The sequence below is a fragment of the Echinops telfairi genome, unplaced genomic scaffold, assembly GCF_000313985.2.
Source record: "Echinops telfairi isolate 266 unplaced genomic scaffold, ASM31398v2 ScPeMD7_655;HRSCAF=1070, whole genome shotgun sequence".
Taxonomy (NCBI): Eukaryota; Metazoa; Chordata; class Mammalia; order Afrosoricida; family Tenrecidae; genus Echinops; species Echinops telfairi.
Genome location: NW_022104553.1, coordinates 32,684,143 through 32,696,410, shown reverse-complemented (window position 1 = coordinate 32,696,410; position 12,268 = coordinate 32,684,143). Strand labels below are relative to the sequence as shown.

The following is a 12,268-nucleotide window of genomic DNA, read 5'->3' as shown; positions in this document are numbered from 1 at the left end:
CAGAGGGGGCGGGGGCGGGAGCGTGCTCCTCGCTGGCGCCCGCGGCAATTCGGGCCGGCGCTGGCCGGAGAACGCGCGTGCGCGAGCGCGCACCGACTCCTTCTTCCACCGCCCCCTTCCGTGGAGGGTCTAGCGCGCTGCTCCCGGGTCTCCGCCTCTCCCGAGGCTCGCGCCCTCGGGGTAAGTCCCTCGTGCCTCGTGGAGAGGGAGGAAGAGGGCGCGCTAAATGAAGGCAGGCGGCGGTCAGGGCTGGAAGGGAGAGCGAGAAGCAGGCCCGACAGAGTGAGGAGCGCAGTTCCCAGGCTGGAATCTGCAGAAGGCACCGCCTCCACCCCTCACTCCCTTCGGGGGTGCGGCAGTACCCCGGGGACCAGAGCGACGGACGTGTTCCGGTGGTCGAAGCTGCACGGGCTACGGGTGGACTACGTTTCCCAGAAGGCGGCGCGGCAGTGTGCCTACGACTCCCGGCAGCACCTACGCGTCAGGCTTTTTTTCCTGTTCGCCGCCTAGGGCCAAACTACAGTTCCCAGGAGACCTCGCGCGAAGCGCCTTGGAAGTGGGCAGCCTGGAAGTCACTTGGGCCACCGAGGTTGGAGGCGTCTGTAGCGAGCGGCGAGAGGCTGGACACTGCGGTCGTGGGTCCCGCGGGGCGGGCAGTCCAGGCGTCCAGGTACGTGGCTCCGGGTGCAGAATCGGTTCGTGCAAGGGGTGGTGGGAGATCGGTGGGTGCTCGGACTTCGAGGGTCAGTGCGTGTTGGCTACCCAGCGGATGGCCGGGTGTGGGCGGCGTCGTCGCCGGACCCGAGCCCTCAGGACCCGGTCAGAGTCGTGCCCTGGTGGCTCAACTTTCCAGACGTGCAATCCGTGGGGAAGAGCATGGAATGGGAGTCGGGCGCTGCGATCGGGGGAAACCGCGCCGAACCTCGGTTTCCCTCCGGCAGAGCGGGGAAGGACAGAGCCTGTCTCCTGTTGGACCTTCTGTTGAGATAGATCCTGGAAATAAAGCATTTGGCACTTAGCAAGCACTTATTAGCGATGGTTGCGCTATTGTTAGCTGCGGGAGAATTGGGAGTGAAGATTCTGCCTACCGCATAGTTGGGCGAGTGTATCCGGAGAGTGGACGCATCTACAGCATCACTTCATGCAGGCTAGCTGCTGTTACACGAGATTATTTTATTAAGAGCTTTGATTTGAAGGCAGAGGTAGCTCGGCTCAAATTCAGACCCTGCCATTTGCCAGCGGTGTGACCTTGGACAACCGGCATCGTTTCTTTGTGCCTCGGTTTCCCTATCTGTAAAACGAGATTTTTAACACCGCGTAGAGGTTGTAAGGAGGCCGCCAGCAGTGAAACACTTGGAGCAGCAGCGGGCACATCGTCAGCCCCAGGAAATGGTAGCATTTATTATCCTGCATTTCCCCAGTGGCCCAGGGACCCTGCGAGGCTGAAGCACTGGCTGGAGTGTACGTCTTCCCAGTGGTGGTCTCAGACTCAGAAGTGGCTTCCTCAGTGTCACCTCCTGCCCCTCCTGTGCACAATGGAGCGGTTTCAGCCTCTGCGGGTTGTGAAGGATTGGCTGGGTCTGTCCTCCCTCAGGAAGTAGCGCTCTGGGTTATTATAATTGTTCTTCTGCAGTGTTCTCCATCTGGCTCCGAAACTGCCTGGTTGTTGTGGGCTGTGGCATGACAGTCCCCACATGTTCGTTCCCAGCCTCAGTGTCCCATCTGTGAAATGGTAGTCATAGGACTTGCGTGCCAGGGCCTGATGATTCCAGAGATACGGCGTGCTTAATGTTGAGCGAAGGGCTGGGCGCAATAGTGAGTGTTTCATCAACTGTCTCGTTTTTCTTGATAGGCCCTTGAGCATCCGTTTGTACCTCCAGGGCAGACTGGGGACAAGGTTAATGGGTTTTGTGCCTCTCCCTTACCACCACCCCACCACCCCCGTCCTGTCCTGATTTTATTCACCAAAGCTTAACTGGTAGAGAGACTGCAACAGAAGGGCCTTAAAAGGAGCTGTCTTTGACTTGCCATCTGGCTGGTGTTGATCACCACACCCTGCTGCCCTATCTGCCTACCTGTCCTCCACCCACCTTTATCTACACACACACACACACACACACACACACACACACACACACACACCTCTGCATACATACTTCTTCCAGTGATTTCAGGACCTTCTCACCGCTGTCAGAGCTTGAATTCATGTCTCAAAGCCACGGTAGCCTCTCCCACTCCTGATGATGGATCAAACCTGAGGTTCCTTGCTACCCCATGGTGGCAGCCCCTTGGGCTCCTCAAACCCCAACCAGAAATCCTCATCCTTCTCCTGGACCCAGGAGTCGCCATACTGGCAAATGGGCCATCACCGACCCCATTGCCAGAACTAGAAACCTGAGCATTGTTCTCCCCCGCCAGCCTTCATGTGTCCATTTGGCTGGCAAGGAGGATGGAGCTGCCACCTCATAGAAGCCCCATTTCATAGGCCCATCGCTGTCCCTCATGTCGAGCGGCCCCTGGAAATCCCCCGTGGCCACTGGAGGTGGCATTTGCTGACAAGGCTGGGTTTTTTCTTTTAAGTCACCAAGGATTGGTGTGTGTTAAAAACATTACTAGGGGGCAAGTCAGAAACCTGCATTTCTGTCTGTAAAACCAGTGCTCTCAATCCAATTTAGGGTGGCCACCAAATTTACTGACTTGTTTTTCATTGGATGAAATAGAGCAGTGATTTTAAAGGGGGAAAAAAGGTCAAAAATTTTTTATCTCAATTGTTGGTGACAACAGCACGTTTTTGTTGTTTTATTCAAATGGTCCCTGTGGGATGATCTAAGAGTTTAAGGTGCACCTGATTTTTCAACCCTTGCAGTTGTTAGGTGGTAAATCAGGCATGGAATTTAGAATGCACGGCGATTTGGACCCCCACCCTCTTTTTTTCTAACCCTCCCTTTTGCTATAGAGTATATTTCTCCGATATCTTTCTCATTGAGGCTCTCAAAAGTGGCACACCATGGGCAAACAGACTGTCGTTAAATATTTAACCTTGTTAAATGTTTAACTCGCAAAATTGTAATGAAGTGTATTTACAGTTTTAGGGAAAGAGTTGTCACTGCGTTTTTCGCATTACGTTCCCGTGCCCTCATGGAAAGTGTTGCTCTTGGGCGGAGAGGTTGTGGGGCCGGCTTGTGCATTTGCACGCTCTTTAAGATGAATACTGCTCCCGCCCTTTAGGACATGACCATTATTTGCGACTGTGTGGGTGTGGTTGTGGGGGTGTGCAAGAAAGGCATGCCCAGTTTACCAGGACAAACATCACAGAGGTGTGTAAGGAGAACCATTCTGGGAGGGTGGCTCAGGAAACCAACAGACAAGTTCCCATCCCAGGGCTGCCACTTGAGCCAGGCAACACGGAGCTTCTTTATTCTTCCATTGTGGTGGTTGCTGGCAGAATTAAATAACTGTAAGGAGCCCTGGTGGCGTAGCGGTTTGCCCATATGGTCATTAAGCGCAAAGTCAGCAGTTTGAAATCACCAGCCACTCCTTGGGAGAAAAGTGAGGCTGTTCACTCCCATAAAGACTGGCAGTCTCAGAAGTGCGCAGGGACAGTTCTATTCTGTCCTATAGGGCTGCCCGCCAGGGCTCGGAGTGGACTCAGTGGCATTGAGTTTGTTTTCTCTGGAAGGTTCTGGCACTAAACTCTCCAAACTAAACTGCTGCCAGCAGGTTGATTCTGACTCTTAGGGACCTTGTTTGTGTGTAGTTCTGAGGCTATACATCTTTATTGGAGCAGGCAGCCTCACCTTCCTCCCACAGGGCAGCTGGTGGGTTTGAACTGGCAACCTCATTGTAGTTAACAGTCTGCTGCTTCCCGAACAGCACCCTACAGGCTCCTTTAGCCTAAATGAAACCTCACCCACTGGCATCAGGTTGATTCCGGTTCATAGTGACCCATAGGACAGAGTAGAACCGATCCCTAGGGTTTCCGAGGCTCTAAATATTTTCAGGAGCAGAAAGCCTCCTCATTCTCCCACACAATGTCTGGTGGGTTCGAATCGCTGACCTTGCCGTTAGCAGCAGTTCTAGGCCACGGAGTCCATTCTGACTCGTATTGGCCCTGAAAAGACAGGTTAGAACGACCCCTGTGAGTTTCTGAGACTGTAACTCTTGGTGAGAGTAGAAAGCCTCCTCTTTCTCCCACGGAGCAGCTGGTGGTTTTGAACTGCTGACCTTGCAGTTAGCAGTCCAACGAATAACCTCTACACCAGCACTTCCCAACCTGTGGGCCGCAGCCCCTTTGGTGGTCGCACGACTCTTTCACAGGCATCAACCGATTCATAACAGTAGCAAAATAACAGTGATGAAGTAGAAACGAAAATAATTTTATGGCTGGGGGTCGCCACGACCCGAGGAACTGTATGAAAGGGCCACGGCATGAGGGAGGTTGAGGACCCCTGCTGTACACCGTCAGGCTTTTCCATGCCAGAAAGCAGACCGATTTACCAACAAAGTAGTGGGTAGAGGAGGGTGAGCCATTTACCTTTTTAAAATGTGCGCATCTTTCTTTTTGTTGTTGTTCAAAAGAAAGAAGGAACAGGTGCAAACATTTAACTCGTGTTCAGTCTGTGCTAGGTTCTGTTCCAATCACTTCCCGCGTTTCCTTGGTCCGCCCTGCCCTCACCTCTGTGCAAGAAATAGTTCTCAACTCACACTGAGTCGATGCCAACCCAGTTCAACCCTGCCGGACAGGGCAGAACTGCTCCTGTGGGTTTCTGAGACGAACGCTTTGTGGGGATAGAGAGCTGGTGGCTTCGAACCGCTGACCTTGCCCAGTGCATAACCGCGACACCACCGGGGCTCCAAGAAGAAGGCAGCGTCGTTGAAATCATTGTTCCCAGGTGAGGAGACTGAAGCGCAGAGGCGCTCCGGTATGCTGTTTAAGATCACCTGTCTGAGGTCTGACTTCTTCATGACTCCTTGCTGTTTACGCCCCTGTCGTCAAGCCGCCCCGCCCCCTCCTGGACCCTCACCTCTGGGCAGAGACAACGCTGAGAAGTGAGCCCAGGTGTGTGACATGCAGAGCCCCACGACTATATTTAATAATGCAGGGCGATTGGTTGCCGGCCCTGGGTTTGTAGTTTGAGCGAGGCCACACGCTTGCAGAGGGCTGAGACCCAGCCCGACTGGACCAGACCCCCTGCCATCGAGTCTACGGACTCCCAGTGACTCGCTGTTACAGAACCGACCTACCCCTTTGGGTTTCCCAGGCCGCAGCTCCACGGGAGCAGCGCGCCCCATCTTGCCAGTGGGTGGCAGTGGGTTTGCTCTTGGGTTTTGGCTGGTCTTGGCTGACGCCTGTTCCAGTTGACGGACCGCCTCCTGTCTTCTGAGCTGTTCCTGCGCCTTTCAAGTTGGGCCCGATCCTGACTTGCAGCCTCTTCCTTCCCTGGCCCGTGGGTTCTGTGTGACGGAATGACGGAACCTAGCAGGGAAGGGGAGGGTGGCTGCAGTCAGAAAAGGCAGGAGAGGGGCCGCCTGGGAGTCGGCTTGAGGACTGCTCCCATTCTCAAACCCTCCGCCCCCGCGTCCCCCTGGAAGACAGGGTCTGACACCATTACTTTACAGCCACCTGGGTGCTGTGGCAGCAGGCGCTGTCCAGGGCGGTGTGGCATTGTTCCCATTGCTCAGTGAGGCACGGCAGGGTTCATTTCTGTTGCGGTGGGTGGGTGGGTGGATGGGTGGTTGTTTGTCTGGTTGTCTCAAAAATGAAGGCCTTTCAGCTGACTCTGAGGTCAAAGACCAAAAGCAAGGCTGACTGCTTGGCTCCCACCCTTGATGGAGGTGTTGAAGGGGGCTGAGCAAGGTGAGTGCCCTAGGGGGAGCTCTGCATGGGACGTGGCCTGGCCAGGGAAGAGGTGTTTCCCAGCACCAGAACCCTTCCAGACGCACTGCCGTCCAGTCGATTCGGACTCACGGCAATCCTACAGGGCAAGATAGAACTAACTGCCCAGCTTGGTCTTTCTCCTGGGGAGCGGCTGGTGGTTTCAAACTGCTGACCTTGTGGTTAGCAGCCCAGCGAGTGACCACTGTGCCCTCAGGGCTCCTGGGCAAGCTTGAAGGGCTGGTAAAGTGTCAGAATACAGGTCAGCAGCAGAAGTGGTGAGACCCAAGGCCCAGCAGGGCGGCCAGGACCCAGCCCCCCGACCATGGCCTGTGTCCATGTTGCCTGGATCTTACAAGTTCCTCGTTTGGGATGGATGCCCGTGCTCTCAGTAGAGGCGAGGGCAGCCCGTCGTAGTGGGTGTGCTGTTCAGACTGGGAGGAGGAGGGCGAACACCTGTGGACAGGGCTGGAGGTGGTGGTGAGGCACCTCCGACCCCTCGCAGCCTGTGTGCATCCGGGAAACCCCGACCACGCTGTGTGAGCACACCATTGCAGCCACCGTGCCCACCCATCTGGTCCCTCTCTCGCTGCCCCGTTGAATGGGAAGCAAGCCACACATGCAAATCACATAATTAAAATTTTTTCAAAAATTTTTTCTAGCGGTCACATTAAAAAGTAAGAGCATGGCACCCAGCAGCTGAAGTTCATTTCCGTGACGTGGTTTTTGTCAACCGTTCCTCCCTGTGGCATTCACTGGCGTTCCCTACAGCCTTCGAGTTGTGCGAATGCCCTCGCCCTCCATCCCCAAATCATCCTGCCACCCTCGGCTTCCAGCTTGGTGCCCGCTGCGGGACCGTCACTTCCCGCCCTCGTCCACTGCAGGCAGCTCTGATTTTTGCACTCTGGCCGGTTCCATGTAAGCGAGATCACGTGGTGTTTGGCTTTTTGCGGCTGACCCATATTTCATGACATCTTGAAGGTCGCCCGGGTCATGGCATGCACCAGGACCTCATTTCTCTGTGGCCGAGTGGTGGCAGTGGAGTGGGTTATGGGTCAGGCTGCCAACCGCAAGGTCAGCCGTTTGAAGCCACCAGTCACGCCGAGGGAACAGGGTGACCTTTTCTATTCCCGTAAAGAGGTGCAGTCTCAGAAACCCACAGGCTGGTTCAACCCTGCCCCGCGGGGTCGTGGGAGTGGGCACCGACTCGGTGGCAGTGCGCCGGGCATCTCGTGTGCATGAGCTACGTTCCCTCTGCCCAGCCCTCTCTCGGGGGGAGGTTTTAGACGTCTGCGCCGTGTGGCAGTTGTGAAAAGCGCCGCGGCGTGAACGTTGGTGCACTGGTCCCCGTGTCTGGGTGTAGTCCTGGGATTGGAATTGCCGGATCAGATGGGTCACCTGTGTTCAATGGTGGGAGGAACTGCCGCCCAACTTGCCCACCGTAGCTGCATTGTCTGCCTTGGAAGAAGTCCTGCCCAAATTGCTCTTTAGAAGCAAGGATGGCGAGACTTCCTCTCTTGTGTTTTGGACGTACCATTAGGAGAGACCAGCCCTTGGAAAGGGGCATCTTGCTTGGAAGGGCAGCGAGAAAAGAGGAAGACCCTCGACAAGGTGGACTGACCCCGTGGCTGCAACACAACGGGTGTGAAGATGGCGTGGGATCTTCTCCGGAGACTGCTCCCTTCTGATACCGTGCCTTCAAAATCCCTGCCCCTCAGGTCCCCGGAGCATGCTGGCTGTACTTATCCCAAGGTAGATTTACTGGCAGTCAGTGGTATATTCTATATGCTGCACCAACACCATAACTTAATCAGTGTGCTTCACTGTACCTCCAAACCAAGCTCAGTGCCGGAGAGTTGATGCCGACCCCACCCCCACCGTGGATTTCCAAGACTGTCATTCTATGCGAGCAGAAAGCCCCATCTTTCTCCCGTGGAGCAGCCAGTGGTTTCAGACTGCCGAGGTTGCAGATGGCAACCCTTCGTGTAACCACTGCTAAAGAGCATAGGTGCTACTTTGAGGACCCAGGTGCTCCTGACCCGGGCTCCGTATTGTCCGTCACCTCAAAGGAATGCGGAAGCTGGACGACGGATAAGGAAGGCCAACCAGAGGGAGGTGATGCACCTGAGACTAGTGGCTGCCCAGCAGCCCGTCCAAGCCTAGATTGTGGACTCCGTGTCGGTCAGGGGTGAGGGTTCGCAGTGCTAGATCAGAGGTACCATCCCTGCTCCTAGCTCTGTCTTGGAGAATGAGGGTGGACAGGTAATGGAACACAGGTTTATCTCAAGCAGGCAGAGCTAACTTTACAGCTATCAGGTAATGCCATATGTACCTGGCCCTGTGCGTGGTGCCTGCCTTGTGTTACCGGAGGCGATGGGGACTGCAGGTACCCCGTGTACCAGATAAGGAAGCTGCAAAGAGGGCAAGGCGAGGCCGCCTGCTCAAGGCTAGGACATGGCGGGCTCGAACCTGCTCAGGTAGATCCCGTGGGGAGAAGTGCAGTGAAAACCATAGGGGCCTCAGCATGAAACTGACCCTGGGAGTTGAGGAGCCCTGGTGGCCTAGTGGACTGCTAAGGTCAGCAGTTCGAAACCACCAGCTGCTCCTTGGGAAAAAGGTGAGGCTCTCTACTCCTGGAAGGAGTTACCACCCCGGAGATGGCTGGGGGCAGTTCTACCCCGCCCTGTAGGTTCTGCCACGGTGGCAGGGAGCATGGCTTTGGTTGCAGTGGAGCAGTGGGTTCCCCTTGGGCGCTAACCACAAGGTCAGCAGTTGGAAACCAGCAGCCGCGCCTCAGAAACCCGCAGGGGCAGTTCTGCCCGAGAGGGTCGCTGTGAGTCGGATTCAATTCTGTATCAGCGAGAGTTTGTCAGCATCTGTCCCTGAGTTTACATGGACACCTGAGTGACTGGCAGGGCTTCCGCTCATACCCTCCCTCAACGCAAGAACAGTTTGTTCTAATAACCTGGCATTCTGTGGTGCTCACCTGCCCGCACGATCACGGGAGACAAAACGGATGCATAAGCAAATGTGGTGAGGAAAGCGGATGGTGCCCAGCTGGTGTCTGGGGTCTTAATGGCTTGAAGGAAACAAGTGGCTTTCGAGCAGAGAAGCAACAAGCTCACATGGAAGAAGCACGCCAGCCTGTGGATCATGAGGGGCCATCGGGACTGGGCAACAGGCATCCGAAGACCCTTAACAAACAAACAAACAAACAAAAACATTGTCGGGAATTGAGAGGGGTTGGAGCAGAGACCCAAAGCCCATCTGTAGACAATGGGACGTCCCCCACAGAGGGGTTGCAGGGAAGGGATGAGTCAACCAGGGTGCATTAAAGCACCAGTGGATCATCACATTATTCCTCTGGTTCCCTGAGGCTTCCTCACCCCCCACTATCATGACCCCAGTGCTGCTTCTCACTCTGGACTAGACCGGAGCATGTGCACAGGTACAGATAAGAGATGGGCGCTCACAGACACATGGAGTCCAGGAACAGGAGTGGGAATAGTGATACTAGAAGGGCAGGGGGAAGGGGGGAGAGCAGGAGAGGAAGAGGGAACCGATCACAGTGATCGACACATAACCACACACACCCACACGAACAACAGAAACCATGGGGGAAGGGAGACAGTGGTCAGTGTGAGATAAGAAAATAATAATGATTTAATCTATTATATTAAACAATAATTTAATCTAATAATAATAATCTATTAAGGGGTCATGAGGCAGGGGAGGGAAAAAAGCGGAGCTGATACCAAGGGCTCAATCGAAAGTAAATATGTAGAAAAGAATGATGGCTACATATGTACAAATAGGCCTGATGCAATTGGTGTGTGGATTCTAGTAAGAGTTGTAAGAGCCCCAATAAAATGGTCTTTTAATAAAAAAGAGAGAGAGAGAGAGAGATAAACTGGGCTCTAAGTGTGGTGGGGCTGGGGACCCGCCCTCCCAGGAATGAAGAGGGGGGTGGGCAGAGAGAATGAGGAAGACAAGCACCGGGCCAAGAACACTCCGCTCTGAACTAAGCTTGGGGCATGAAGCCTCTGCTTCCCGTTCCTCGGGGCCTGGGGGCCCATGAGAGCGGTGGCCTGCCTCTCCCTGTGCACCGAGCCACACAGGCTGGGCCATCCGAGGCCAGAGGGGACAGTGGTTTCCTCTGTCAGCTCGATGGGGGACATTGCACTGCCTGCACTTCTTTTTGGGTCTCTCTCGTGGCCCAGGGCACCTCCTCTTAGGGATGAATCGGCCTCGACCTGCATGAGGCAGGTGCCGGAGACTCTGACCCGGCTCACGATTCCTGCTGTCAGCCTGCTGGCGAGCCCTGCCCAGGAGCTCACGACTGTTTCAGCAGCGACCCGTCCGTCCGGTCCCAGTGTGAGGACGGGCGGCCCAGCAAGTGTTCCTCAAGCAAGCGAGGGAGACTCGCTGCCCTGACTGCGTGCAGGGCACGTTTGAATTTTATTTCTTTATGGTCGTGGTGAATGGATTACACAGCCCCGTGGACACCACATCACTCGTGTCTGCATGGCTTCGGCTGCATGCTGTGGAGCACATGACCACCCCCACCCACCTTTTCTGAGTCCTGCCCCTCCTTAGCGCAAACTCACTGACCCTGAGGTTCCGCTCACACGGGTTGTCGATTTGCGCCATATGGATCTGAAAAGAGCCCAGTGCCCAAGGCAGACCACTTCTTTACTAGTTGGAGTATCGGGATTGTGGTGGCTTGGTATTTAAACACGAGCGCGGTCATGAGATGCCTTATTCCCTCCTCGGGATGATTCCATGAGGCAGCGATGTGGCGGCTGTGCCGGTCTCTCCGAGGAGGACGCCCAGTGGTGTCCATGTCGCTGGTGAGTGAGTCTCAAAGCCAGGACACAACCAGAGTCCAGGCACTCACCCCTCACTCTGCTTGTGTCTGCAGGTGGACAGACAGAAGGAGGGGGTGGGTGGGTAGGACCCATGGACACCTGGCTCTGTTCGCCTGTCCTGGAGGAACACCTGCAGCAGTCACCGCCCTGAGACCCTCAGGCCTGAGCACAGCAGGGGGTTCTGTGACCCGGCGGGGACTGGTCCTTGCCTTTTTAAAAGAACAGACGTGAACCGGGTGCTTGACGTTACTGTTACCATTCAGATGTCTTAGCTGTCCACTGCTGCTGTCGCAGCAACTCCAGAGGACAAGTTCCGCCCCAGCTCAGGAGGCCTGCAGTCTGCGTTCATCCGGGCCGCCACCTCTAGGGCAAGGCTCTCCTGGCCCACCTTTTCTCAGCCAACTGCTTGGCGTTGCGCTTCGGAGATCTCCCCGTGGCATCTGTCGTTCCCAGTCCCGCCTCGTTTGCCTCTGTGCCTGGTCTGGCGTAGTGGTTGTGAGTTGGGATATTATCTGCAAGGTCAGCAGTTCTAAACCGCGGGGCACTCCCTCCACAGGGTGCGGTGGGGGATGAGGCTTTCTGCTCTTGGAAAGAGTTACGTCTCAGACCGGGGTGGGGGGGGTGGGGGTGGGGGTGGTATTTTGACCCCACCCTGTAGGGTCAACCACTCTCGATGGCGGTGAGTTTGGTTTTGGGGTGTGGGGGCCTGGTGTGCTTTTTTTTAATGCCTCAAAGTGAGAAGGGTTTAAGACACCCTACACCAGCGGTTCTCAACCTGTGGGTCGCGACCCCTTTGGTGGGGGGGTGAACAACCCTTTCACAGGGTTCGCCCGATTCATCACAGTAGCAAAATGACAGTTATGAAGTAGCAACGAAAATAATGTTATGGTGGGGGGGGGGGGTGTCTCACCACGACATGAGGAACTGTATGAAAGGGTCACGGCATGAGGAGGTTGAGAGCCACTGCCCTCCGCTGATACAAGCAGCTGTTTCAGATGTACCCGCACTGCAGCTCACAGCCACAGATGAAAGGCCAGGGAGACCCGCTGCTGCCGAGTCCCGGCCAGCTCGCAGCGACCCTGAGGACAGAGAGAACTAGCTGCCTCCGCCGGGTTTCTTTTCCGGGCAGCCGGCCTCGTCTGTCTCCCACAGAGCGACTGGACCTCGCAGTGAGCAGCTCAGTGTGTAGCCCACGGCAGCCCAGGGCCCCTTTCCAAAGGGGTTAAGATTCCAGTACATGTTTGTTGGGGGGTGCCATCTGGCAGGGGGGACACTCAATCCATACCGGTATGATGACATTGTGATCTTGCTTACAGGGGGAGGAGGGGCACCCTTGTGTTTAAGACATGCTTTCTGAAATACCTAGGAATGGGTGCTTAAGATGTTTTAAATTCTCTCCAAAATAAAACAGACCGTGGGCAGTAGATGAGAACTGAAGTAAGATGGACCATGAGTTACTAACTGCTGAAGCTGGTGATGGTGTGATTTTATTCATTGTATACTTGTTTTTGTGTTGTTGTTGTTC

The 12,268-nt window shown here is 55.3% G+C and overlaps 1 long non-coding RNA gene across 1 annotated transcript in view; it reads left to right on the top strand.

The window, feature by feature from the left end:
* Positions 1 to 146: 146 nt before the first annotated feature.
* LOC123522026 overlaps positions 147 to 12,268 on the top strand; it is a 145,269-nt gene continuing 133,147 nt past the window's right edge. Inside the window, exon 1 of the long non-coding RNA XR_006680337.1 lies at positions 147 to 670. This is a non-coding gene — a long non-coding RNA (uncharacterized LOC123522026). The remainder of the gene's footprint in view (positions 671 to 12,268) is intronic.